Consider the following 12939-nt stretch of genomic DNA (forward strand, 5'->3'; position numbering starts at 1 on the left):
GCACAGATCCAACTTTCCCGGGGGAGAGGCAGCGTCGCGCCATCCCCTAGGATGAGAAGAGGGTGGGTGGCTGTGTGTGTGTGTCGGGGAGACAGACAGGGGCCAGGGCTCCGGGCTGCTTTCCAGGCCAGCGTGGACAGAACACCCCCTTAACCCCTGCCCCGGGTCCGCGACAGGGAGCGGTGAGGCTCTTCCTCAGCCCTGGTTCCCGGGGCTACGCAGGATGTCCGCCAGGCTGGGGTTGCGCACCCGGGGCCTCCGCTGAGCGCGTGCGGAGAGGGGCGCGGCCTCTCCTGCGGGGCCACCGGGCGGGTCCCGGCGGGGGCGGAGGTACTCGCGGTGTCCGGGCCCGCCCCAGCCCTGCCCCGCCCAGGAGCCGCCCGGGACGCAAGGAGGAGGGAAAGAGGCTCGGCCCCAGCTACCCGCGGCGCCGCGCTCCTCCACGCTCCGGGCGGGTAAGTGGCACGGGGCCGGGAGGCCAGGCCGGGGGCCGGGGCCCGGGCGGGTGGGGTCCTCAGCCCCCGGCCCAGCTCTGACCCAGCCCCGGGGATCAGGGGCGCCGAAAGTCGGGGGGACTTGGGGAGGCGCGCCCGGCGCCGGGGCGGGGGCCCCGGCGTGACAGCTGCGGGCGGGCGGGTATTTTTAGTTTAAATCCAACCGTTCTGTGCTGGCTGCGAAATTCCCGAGCCTTTCCTTTCAACCCCGGGGAGCTTCGGCCCGCGAGAAAAAGCCCTAAAGCCCCGGGCAGCGCCCCTCAGGCGGGCCAGGTGCCTCCTCGGGGCTTCCCTCTGCCTCCCCTAGGGGCGGGCTGACCTGTCACCAAGGCTTGCGCACGGCGGGGGCCCGACCCGCTCCTGCCCGACCCGCTCCTGCCGACCGCGAGCGCGCACAGTAGTGCCTGGGAGAGCAGAGCAGGCGGCGAGGAGGGGAAGTCCAACCCCGAATGCTCAGTTTCGTTCAGAGGCCTTTTGGCTGTGCAAACTTGGCAAGCAGCTCAACCTCTCTGAGCCTCATTCCCACATTTCTAAAGGGGAGGGCAGTGAGGCCAGAGATGGCTTGCAGGGCCTGAGAGAGCCTCAGATGGATGTTGACTTCCCCTGGGGTCTTGGGATCTTGACCCCAAACAGCAGACCCATTGATGTGGCCCATTGGTCAACCCAGGAGCAGCATCCTACACTGCCCAGCTGACCTCTGCTTCAAAACTGGAAGCCAGGGGGCTCCAGCCTGGGCGGGGTGATAATGAATATTTTCAGTTAACCACTTTGGCCCTGAAGCTCCAACCCTGGGCTGCCCTGGGACTCTTACCAGGTTCCTGGTCACCCCTTTCAACTCTGAAGGGTTACCCTTATCCCAGCACTGGGTGGAGGCGGGGGGGGCTTTCTACAGCCAAGGGCTGCTGGTGGGATAGCTTGATATGTCTTGGGGGCATGCCCCATCCCACATGAATGAGGGTATGAGGAGAATGGACCGTCCTCCCAGAAAGGAGAGCATGTCATAAAATCACTGCCATTCTGAGCTTGGCAGGCCAGCGTCCTTCATCCACCAAGAGAAGCAGAAACAGGCCCAGAGAGGGGGAGTGATTTGCCCAGAGCCACACAGCCTGGCTCTCTTAAAGGGCCTGGCCTTGCCTCCTGCACTTCCAGGGCAGCCAACAGCCCACAGGAGTCAGGAGCTGGGAGGTGGGAGGGGCATATCAGCGCCAACGAGCTGTTTTGCTCAGTTTCCTGTCACTGTGCCCCAGCGGGACGCTCCAGCACATGTGGGTCTGCACATTCCTCAGGCCAGACAGCGCTCGGCAGGCTGACAGTCACAGCTGTGCCAAGCCTACTGGCCCCGGGCGTTGTTTTCAACCAGAGAGGCCCCTCTGGGGGTGGCTGAGCGGGAAGTGGGCTGGGATGTCTTATTTCTGGAACTCGTGTCTTGCTGGGGGTCCTGAGGAGAAGGCCTGAGGATGTGTTGGTGGCACAGAGGGAAGTGGTGAGAATCCAGGCTCAGGTTTCTGCCTCCAGGTACAGTCTGGCACCTGGCTCCCTGCAGGTACACTTCAGGGTGAGTTGGAGTCCTGTCTGTCTCCATGGGAACAAACCTCCTGCCCGGGTGCTTTGCATGCTCTCCAGCAGCCATGGACCTGGCCATGCCTGGGCAGCCCCTTTGCCTTGTGATGCAGCCTACAGCGGGCTGCCGGGGGCCCTGGCTTGGCGGCCCCGGGAGGCAAGACTGGGCAGGCCCAGCTCAACGTCATAAGCACCCTGGAGCCTTGGGGAACCCACTGGGCAGCTAGGCTTCCCGCATTGTCCAGCTGTTAGGAATGGGGCAGTCAAGTTGGATTGTCTGAGTCCAGTCCTGCCTTAGCCCGTTCCTGGCTGTGTAGCCTTGGGAAAGTTGCTTCACCCTTCAGAGCTTCAGCGTCTTTCCCGGTGGAAAGGGGCTAACCATAGCACGGCAGGTGTTGCCTCGCAGGGCATCTTGAGCACTAAACGAGCTTTGCCCTGATCAGCATCTCGTATGGTGTCAGACACAGCACATGTGAGAAGGTGTCACAGTTTGAGGCGAAGGGGCCTCGTTGGGATACCTGGGTTCCCCTCTGCACTGCCCCTCCTCTCCCTGCCTTGATTTCCCCTTGTCTGTCAATGGTGGGTAGTCCTGGCTCACCCCCCTCATGGTCCTTCCAGCACTGAAAGCTGGCCCTTGGCCCCAGGGAGGGCAGGAGGTTCTAGAGAAGCCCACAGAGGGACTCAGATGTGTTTGTGGGGTCTTCCAAAGCTCTTCCTGCCTCTCACCTCCTATCTGGTAGTAGGCAAGGCTGTCATTGCTTGCCCATTTACAGATGAGAAGGCTGATATCCAGTGGCTGGATGTGGTACAGCCAGGATTAGAATTAAGGGCTTTTGACCTGATGCTCTTCCTGGCACCACATGGCCTATCTTAGACAATCCAAGGACAATGTTATACGTTCATCACTGGGAAACAGTACTGACCGGACGGGATGCTTGTCTTCATTAAGTCATCATGGATTCTGAAATATATATATATATATATATATATATATATATATATATATATATATACCACAAAGATAGGAACCCAGGAGCAGCAGTGTTTCCTGACCCTCTCATCCCGAAAGGAACCTTTGCTTTAGGACTTAGAGATGATGTTCTGGGGCTGAGCAGCTAGGAAGTGGATAGGGGACAAGTTTGGGAAGCTGACGCCCTAATTTTGACCTCTCGAAATACTTCCCTTTCGGGGTTGCTGCGAGGATAAGTGAGGTAACTGGGGATGATGCTTTAGCAGAACGCCCGGCATGGTGGGGGCACACCATAAATAGGACTGAGGGTTTTTATTATTACTAACCCTCTACTGTCATTGTAACACCAGAGTGCAGCCTGGATCTCTCGCCTGGGTTTCTAGGCTGCAGATGTGGTATAGAGAATCCTAGCATCTCCATGGAGAACTGCTAAGGCAATTATAAAAGCTCAAAACACAAGCATACTAAGCAATGAGTTGTTTAGTGACACATAGCTGAGAAGTAAAATGATGACAAAAAGCAAGAAGGTGATTAGCTTCAATAAAAGCCAAGCATTACCACACGTGCTGAGGAAAGGTGAGAGAGGATCAGGAGAGTCACGGGGGGCAGTTACAAAGGAAATCACTTTGTAGTTATTGGCTAATTACATGTATGTTTTATACATGCCTGTATACATAGATTCTATTTCACAAAGTTAAGCTGGTTTAAAAAAGAAAAAGGCAAGGGAATGATAATGCAAAATCAAGGTGATTATCTTTGGGGAGAAGTCGTAATTGATCAGGGAGATACCTGTTTCACTCTTAGTGGGATCCATTATGTTCTGTTTCTTCAGTCCAGTGGTAGGCTTGTGAGCGTTATTTTTTATTTTATGTATGTATGTATGTATTTATTTATTTATTTATTGAGACAGAGTCTTGCTCTGTCACCCAGGCTGGAGTGCAGTGGCCCAATCTCGGCTCACTGCAAGCTCCATCTCCCGGGTTCACACCATTCTCCTGCCTCAGCCTCCCGAGTAGCTGGGACTACAGGCGCCCGCCACCACGCCTGGCTAATTTTTTGTATTTTTTTTAGTAAAAATGGGGTTTCACCCTGTTAGCCAGGATGGTCTTGATCTCTTGACCTCATGATCCGCCTGCCTCAGCCTCCCAAAGTGCTAGGATTACAGGCATGAGCCACCATGCCCAGCCTATTTATTTTTTTGAGACAGAGTCTCACTCTGTTGCCCAAGCTGGAGTGCAGTGGCACGATCTCAGCTCACAGCAACCTCCACCTCCCAGGTTCAAGCGATTGTTCTGCCTCAGCCTCCTGAGTAGCTGGGATTACAGGCATGTGCCATCATGCCTGGCTAAGGGTGTTATTTTAAAATATTTTTATGCTTCATTATTTACAAATAGGAAGCACATATATTCCATTATATGTATATGATCTTACATAATACAAATGAAATTAAAAGATCATGTGGAGCATTTTCAGATGCTTTCTTAGAAAATCTGCCCCTCTCCTCAGATTCCAATGTTAATCTGGCTGGATTTAAAAAATAAAGCAACAAATCCTGTTGTATGACACATGATTTCTCTCTAACGTAGGAGACATAATCTCCCTCTTCCCAAATCATACAACAAGCAAGATAACAATAACACTTTATGACCTCAGATGATCAACAGGATTTTTAAAGGTCCTGGCCTAATGATTTATGCTTCTGAGTAATAAAATCCTGAAATATTTGAGCTGGAAGGAACCTCAGGTCACCTGGACCAATCTGCTGGTTTTATAACAAAAGGAAGTGTCCTGGCCAAGGTCAATATTGGGCACACATGTAGGGAATACACTTCTCTCCAGGCTGCCACAGCTGTGTGACTCTCTTGAGTACACCACCCGACAGACAGACCAGTGTGAGTCCTGGGTCACCAGCCTCCTCCCTAGGGCAGTCAGGGAGACAGACGGGAAGTATACATGAGATTAAACTGATAGGATCATTTTATTTTATTTTATTTTATTTTATTTATTTATTTATTGAGACAGAGTCTTGCTCTGTCTCCCAGGCTGGAGTGCAGTGGTGCAATCTTGGCTCACTGCAACCTCTGCCTCCCAGGTTCAAGCAATTCTCCTGCCTTAGCCTCCTGAGTAGCTGGGACTACAGGTGCGTGCCACCACGCCCAGCTAATTTTTTTTTTTTTTTTTTTTTTGTATTTTTAGTAAAGACAGGGATTCACCTTGTTGGCCAGGATGGTCTCGATCTCCTGACCTCGTGATCTGCCCACCTCGGCCTCCCAAAATGCTGGGATTACAGGCGTGAGCCACTGCGCCTGGCCCAGGATCATTTTATTTTTAAAAAGTCAGAGGAGAGTTACATTTTACGATGGAACCACACATTTCTAGAACTTATATGAACAGAAACATCCTCAAAGAAAACATAGAAGCAGTGCTTAGAATCTTCTTTCCTACAGGAAGTCCTCTTAGGAAAGAGCTCCTCTCACTCATCCTATTTTTTGCAGGCATATTTGATTCCCAAAATGATTGAGTGCTGCAGGTATGGTTATTTCCATTTTCCAGTGGGGGAAACAGGTTCAGAGAGGTTCAGTGCCTTGACCCAAATCACGCAGCAGGTGAAGATGGAGCAGGACTTTCATCCAGAGGGGGAGTGGAAAGGATGAGCCACTTTTGTTTTCAGTGCACTGTTCTAGGAGCGCATTCTTCACTCCTTAGATGCTGAAATTCCGCAGCCCAGCCCAGCCTGGGCGGGCCATGGGGAAATGCCCTGGTGGAGGACAGTTGGGTGGTGGCTTTCCAGCTGTCAGATCACAGAGATGATCTGGAGGCTAAAGCTCTACCTCTGTCTTGCTGCTCTTCTGCGAGGAAGCCTACTGCCTTTGCAGCACGGGCAGTGGTGCGTCGGGAGTTGGGAGAATCCATCCCATTTTGGTCCTGCACTTTTTCTTTTTTTGAGACGGAGTCTCACTCTGTTGCCCAGGCTGGAGTGCAATGGCGCAATCTCGGCTCACTGCCACCTCCGCCTCCTGGGTTCAAGCAATTCTCCTGCCTCAGCTTCCTGAGTAGCTGGGACTACAGGCACCTGCCACCACGCCCAGCTAATTTTTGTATTTTTAGTAGAGACGGGGTTTCACCATGCTGGCCAGGCTGGTCTCAACTCCTGACCTCAGGTGATCCACTGGCCTTGGCTGGGATTACAGGCATAAGCCACCACGCTCGGCCAAGTGCTGCACATCTTGATTCTTGGCCATCTTCTTCTCTCATCAAAGATATTCTTCCTGCCTTCCCTCTGCAGAAGTGCCTGTCACAGACAACAGGTCTCCAAGAGATCTGTGTTCTAGGACTGCTTGGCTTCAGATGGTGGTTTTCCTAATGCACGGTTGCTGTGTCCCAGCATGGATGCTCCCCTGGGCAGTGGAGACCTGGGCCCAGGTCTCAGCCCTTGCTCTCTATTGCTCTCAGATTCCTCTGCTCTGTGAATCCATTTCTTGGCCAGTTGCTGCACTGTGAATCCATTTGTTTCCCATCTAACAGGGTTGGTGATACCTCCCCATGGGGCAGGGCTTAGTAAGGACCTCATAAGAGAGAGCTTTACATGGGTAAGGCAGCTTTCAGAGACTAGGAAACAAACCCTCATGTACATGCCCAAAGAGATTGTGTGTGGGTGCTGGAGAAGTATTTAGGAGTCACAGCTGCAGAGGAGCCAGCCCGAGCCTCACAGATGATTTACGCTTATACTTTTACATATGGGGAAACTGAGTCTCCACAGCAGAAATGGCTGGCTCAAGTCTTGCAGGTACTTCAGGGCCAAGATGGTATCTCCTAACTCCCTGACCAGTGCTCTTACCTTACAACCACCTTCCCTAAGAGTTTGTTTCACTGATATTCGTGGCGTAACGCAACTCGGGGTGGTTGCTTGATGAAAATGAAATGGCAGGCTTTCAGCGTTCGGCCTGTGTGGTCATCACCAAGGCATGGACAGAGCAGGGTGGGCCACCATGGCTGGTTGGACTCTAATTTAAGCCAACAGTTTTATTTGAGATCTGAAAAGGGCTGAGCCCCTCCCAAGTGACACTTGCTGAAATAATGCAGCTGGCTGACTCACTGGGGTAGCCTCGTTCCTTAAGGACGGGAGGAGCCTGCATTTGACCTTCACCTGGGCTAGTCTCTGTTTCCTGCTCTTTAAAGAGGCAGGTTGAGATTAGGAGATTTTAAGGTACCTTGAAGTTCAGATGTTTTCTCATTCAAGGACCACAGCCTCAAAGTAGGTGTTTGGGGACCTGGATCTGGCCACTATAGTTCATCCCCTCAGCCCAGGAGGGTCCAGATCACTGGCAGGTGACTCCCTGCTTATCTGCCTTGCTGTGAGGATTAGGTCCCACGTTCCCAGCTGGCCCAGCTTTCTACAACCTGGGCCACCTCCAAGGACCATAAAGCCCCTAGCTCATCCTGGCCTTTCTCACCTGGACACCTGTGCTCAAGCTGCTCCCCGGCTCAGCTCTCCTTCTCCCTGCCCCTTCCCACCAGCACCTGGGTAGACATCACCTCCTCCTGGAAGTCCTCCTCAGCCACCTCCTACAGGGTTGGTGATCTCTGTTTCCCTGTTCCCGTTGCACTTTGCCATTGATACTAATCAACAGTTTCAAGAGTGATTCCCCACTAGCCTGTGCCCACCTTGAGGGCTGGACACAGGATTATCCTCACATTCCTGCTCCCAGCCCAGAGAGAGCACGCTATTATTACTACTATTATTAAATTAAAAGGCTTTAAAATAGGATCTTACAAACTTTAGGGGTGCTCACAGCTCCCTTGAATGAAGTATGAAGGACAGATCCTAATATTTCCAGGACACAGGAAAAAAGTGAGCTCTGGAGCTGTGACCTGAGGCTGGGGAGAGAGGGTGCAATAATGCGTCATCTCCCTCTGCGGCCCCCTTCAGGGGACTGTCCTCTTGGAGATCTCTCCAGTCTCCTGGGTTCTCTGGGGGTTGGCCCTGGAACCTTGCAAATATCTCTTGGCATCCCTGGGACTCACATCTGATGTTCTCTCTCCTGCATGTGCCAAGTTTTTCTCCCTCTAGCTTGGCTTCTTGTTCTTTCCTCTTCCTAAAAAGTGCCTCCCCCAGGCATTCCGCCGGCCACACCCTCTCTGCATTGAGATCTCAGCTCACAGTCACGGCCTCAGAGGGACCCTCCTGCCCACGCAGTGGCACTCATCCCATCCTGCCAACATGCTCTGTCCTGTCACCCTGAAATTATTTGTGTTAATTATTTGCAGTTGAGTGTATTGTCTGTCTTCCGTACCAGAAGAAGATAAGGCCAGGGATTGTTATCTGTCCAGAGCCCAGCCATCAAAGCTGCTAAATACTGTCCATATTTCTAGAATGAATGAATGAACGAGTGAATGGGCCAATGGAGTCCATTGGGTGCCATCTAAGATTCCTGCATGGTTCATCTTCACAGCTCATACCTGTTCAGTGCTTACTGAATGTCTAAGTGCTCTCTGCCTTTTTTGTCTTTATCCTCACAACAGCCCAATGAAGGATGCTCTGATGTTGTTCCCGTTTGGCAGAGAGGTTGAGTAACCCACCTTCAGCTACCTCAGTTAGCAGTGGAGTTGGAAACTGAACCCAGGTTACCTGATCCCAGAGTTCTGGCAGGTAACTCCCAGGCTACACTGGCCCTTCTGTGCCGGGAGTGCTGTGGGCTGGAAGTGATGAGTCACTCAGCCTCCTAACCAGACATCTGGCTCTTTCTCCACAGACCGCAGTGGCTCTCACACTGCCAGGCCATTCCTCAAAGGAAATCCTTTCTGTGGGACCAGTGTCACACGGGCTAGGAACACCAAAGGTTTTCCAGAGCCAGGGCCCACCCCGGAGCACCCTACCCCGTCTTCTCTGACCACAACCTTTTCTCCTAGGGAACCCCCTCCGCCACTTGTTCACTAGCTGTTGAGAACTTGGTGACCACAAGCCGGTGGCTGTAGGGTTGGGTGTGAGCCAGTTGGGGTTGCCAGGTTAATTTCTGTCATTTATCCAGCACCAGGCAGCGAGCAGGCCTGGCTTCAGTGATTTGACTATTTATCTGTTTGCTGATTTCAAACTTAAGTTTGCTCAGGCATAATTTTAGAAAATTGATTTTTTAAAAAATTTCATCTTGTGGCATCTCTTGTCCCACTTCCCTCTGGGTAAAACCACCCAAATGCCCAGGGAGGGGGATCCAGGCAAGGCTCTCCTGGCTGCAGTCTTCACTTCCTAATGTGCTCCTTTGAGCAGGTAAGAGGATAACCCCGTAAGTTCCTATCTGGGTCTCCTGCAGGAAGCTGCAGGGTTAGTCATGCAGCACTTAGCTGGAGCCAACTTTAGTTTGGGAGCCAAAGAAGCACGTGTTTGCGGCTGGGATCTGGGCTCTTCCGCTTTGTAACCAGTGCCTTGGGCAATGGCATTTCTTCAACGTACTGACATTGGCTGAGGTGGACACGAACTAGGAAGATGCCAGAGACATGGCGCTGCCCAGTGGGAGGAGTCCGGTGGGTGAGGTGTGTGCTTTAAATAGTCCCATCCTAGGGGACTGTGACTCCGTGAGAGGGAAGCTCAGGGGGCTGGGTGGGGCACCAGGAAGGACCCTTCAATTTTGCCCAGAGGCACAGTCTTTCTGGGCCTCAACTCTCTTCGCTGTAAAGTGCCACACTCCTTGCCTTGCTGGATGTGTTGTGAACTGCAGACCACCCCATGGAGGTAAGGGGTCATCACTATTGTTAGTTTAGCCAGCAGGGCAAGGCGTCACTGGTGCCATCTGTGCAATGGAAGTTCGACTTTCCACTTTGGTGGAGTTTCTCTCTGGTCCTGGGCCTCAGGTGGAATCCTGCAGATCTGAGCTGTGACTCTGATTTTGTCGCCTGTGGCAAGTCACATAACCTCCACGGGCCTGGGTATCACACCTGTAAGATGGGGCTGGCCACACATTCCCTGCAGAGTCACTGTGAGGCTCAGATGAGATAACAGATGTGGGATTCCCAGCAAGCAGAAGGTGCTGGGTCATGCCCGTTCCAATGGATTCCCTTCCCAGCCTCTCCAAGTTCTCCCTCTTTTCCTTGAGTGCTCCTTAGCTGAGGAGGTGACTTTGCCATTTATGCAGGTCACTTGGAAGGGAGCTCAGCACTTCTGCCTGCCTCTGTCCCCAGCACGTGCAGTGAGTTGAACAGGGCACAGCTGCTGGTGGGTCAGCCCTTGGCTCAGGTGTTGCTGGCCGATACTCATGCCCTGGCAGGTCTAGGAAGGCATGATGGGCCAGAGTCGACCCAGCCAAGCCTGAGCCCGTGTGCACAGACAGTGTCCTCCTTTAGCGGTATACAGGGTGCAGACCACACACCTTGACCATTCATTGCCTGCTCGGAGCACCAGCCATTTGCAGCTGGCCAATGTGACTTTTTTCTTTTATGGAATTAACTATGGAGAAAAAAGTCAATATCACCGCAGCAGGTCCTGGTGTTTCATTCCCAACCCTGAGCCTCAGGATCCTCCTCAATACAGTGGAGGGGCTTAGACTAGGTCAGATCTTGGTGAATTTGGACTAGGGGCTACTAGTAATTGCCAGGATAAATTTGGTGGTACAAGCCCAGGGCACCGAATGACAGCCACTCCCTCTTCATCTCTTCATCTCCTCTCCATCTTTTTTTTTTTTTTTTTAACCTTTTCTTTTAATCCTTCTGATTATATGACCTTCTCATAACCACCTGGGCTCCACCCTGGACCAATGAGTTAGAGAGATTTGTAGATGTGGGGCTGCTTATTTGTAGCTTTCTAAAGCTCCCCAGGTGATCCTGATGCACAGGGATGGTTGAGAACCTCTGGATCTTGTCTAGGTGAACATCTCAGTGAGATGCTAATCTGTTTTTAACAGCTCTCCAATACTTGCCTCTCTCTGTCTCTAACCATGAGCAGACCCCAGGTGTAAACTAGCAACATTATCCAGATAGAGTTAAATATTGTTTATGTTCATTATTTTATGATATATGGCAATTGATCCTGACCCTGTTTTTTTATTTAAGGTAAAAATATATTTCTCGATCCAGCTATAAGAAAAAAAAAGAAAAAGGCAAAAAGAAAAAAAATCTTATTTTAAAATAAACAAGTTTAAATGGGTCAAATGAAAGAATATTAATTAGAAAAAAATGTAGATGTGTCTGCATGGCAGATATAGTCAAAATCATGACTGTAATGCACAAATGGCCACACTGTGAAGACACGGAACTAGATGACCTCTAAGGCCCAATATTCTGACAGATCTGAGGGCTGCCCAATGAGATCGCTAACCCAGGACTGTTGGCACTAGCCACCTGGCCTGGCAGAGAGTGGGGTAAGCAGGCTTGAGAGTGGCTGTATGCATAGCAGGGTTTCCCAGTGTGGCTTTACTCAGAGCTCTCCAGGGACAGTGCAGCTAGATTATCTCTGTTTGAATGCATTTGCCCTCTTGCTCCACCTTCCCCAGACCATAGGGTCATCCTGAGAAGCAACCTGTCCAGCAATCAGGGCCATTTCCCTGGGGCCAACGCTGCCACGTAAACTCAGTGAATGCAACATTACAGGACCCCAGTGCCCACAGGAGCCCGGCTCCTTCACCCGTGCTTGGGCGAACCAAGCCATGGCGGGGAAGCGAGTTGCCCAGAGTCCCAAGGCAGGACCCAGCACTGCTGTTTCCCAGGCCTGGACTTTGTAGATTGAATAGGGCCCCTGACCCCAGGTCTTAAGCTTCCCAGAAGGGAAACAGGAACAGTATGTGATATAAAGAGGCCCTGCCTGGCCTTAGCCAGCTTTTTCCGCCTGTGTCTGGTGGCCCCTACCTGTTATCACTGGAGAGTTGGCCGGTGAGCCTTTCTTTTGTGAGTGATTGTGTGAGGCTCCTATTGTCTTTTTTCTGTTTTTTTTTGTTGTTGTTTTGTTTTGTTTTTTAATAGAGGTGGAGTCTTGCTATGTTGTTCAGGCCGATCTCGAACTCCTGGGCTCAAGTGATCCTCCCTCCTTGGCCTCTCAAAGTGCTGGGATTACAGCCATGAACCACTGTGCCCGGCCTCCTATTGTCTTTTAACTGATGTAGTAATTCACACTGTGGGCCCCTGGGAAGGTGGGACCCAGTCCAGCAATGATTCAGATAGTGCTTCGAGGACATGGGGAGATGGTTTCAGCAGAACAACCGTGACAGTGTGGGGGGACCTCAGCTTAGTGGCAAAGGCCCCCTAAATGACTGTAAGTCAGATAAATGCCAGAGGAAAAGCCTTGATGAAGACACGACTCTTAGCACGTGGAAACGTTTGCCCATCAGCAAAGCGGGCTATCAGGATTGTGTCACAGTTTGCTGGAAGGACTAGTATAGAATTTTCTAGGATAACGGACCAGGAGGAATGCTGTGCTGATAGGCAGAGGGTGGGGTGAGGGGATTCCCTTGGGCTAATAAATAGCACTGGCCTCTGGAGCTTCTAGAACAAACTTTTTTGGTAAAAGGCCAGAAAGGAAACATGTAAATATATTTTGGTCTCCATCATATCGAGAAAGCAGCCACAGACACTATGTAAATGAAAGAGTGTTGGTTGTGTTGCAGTAAAACTGTATAGACACTGGAATGTGAATTTCACATAATTTTCATATGCCATGAAACATCATTATTCTTTTGATTTTTTCCAACCACTTAAAAATGTTAAAAAACATTCTTAGCTCGAGAGCTATATGGAAACAGGCAGTGGGCCATGGTTTTCAGCCTCCTGTTTAGAAGCCCCCCTCTGCAGTGGAGGGTGAGTCTTGCAGGTTTGAGCTAGTCACTCTTCTAAGCATTTCAGTTCTTAAAAACGTAGGTCTGGCCGGGCGCAGTGGCTCACACCTGGAACCCAGCACTTTGGAAGGCCGAGGCAGGAGGATTGCTTGAGCCCGGG

General features: G+C 51.5%; 1 protein-coding gene across 1 annotated transcript in view; it reads left to right on the plus strand.

Moving 5' to 3' along the window:
* Positions 1 to 398: 398 nt before the first annotated feature.
* SYNE3 (spectrin repeat containing nuclear envelope family member 3) overlaps positions 399 to 12939 on the plus strand; it is a 100208-nt gene continuing 87667 nt past the window's right edge. Inside the window, exon 1 of the mRNA XM_032180361.2 lies at positions 399 to 455. The gene's annotated coding sequence lies outside the window, so the exon portion shown is untranslated. The remainder of the gene's footprint in view (positions 456 to 12939) is intronic.

Source organism: Hylobates moloch, unplaced genomic scaffold (assembly GCF_009828535.3).
Source record: "Hylobates moloch isolate HMO894 unplaced genomic scaffold, HMol_V3 SCAFFOLD_16, whole genome shotgun sequence".
Lineage (NCBI taxonomy): Eukaryota > Metazoa > Chordata > Mammalia > Primates > Hylobatidae > Hylobates > Hylobates moloch.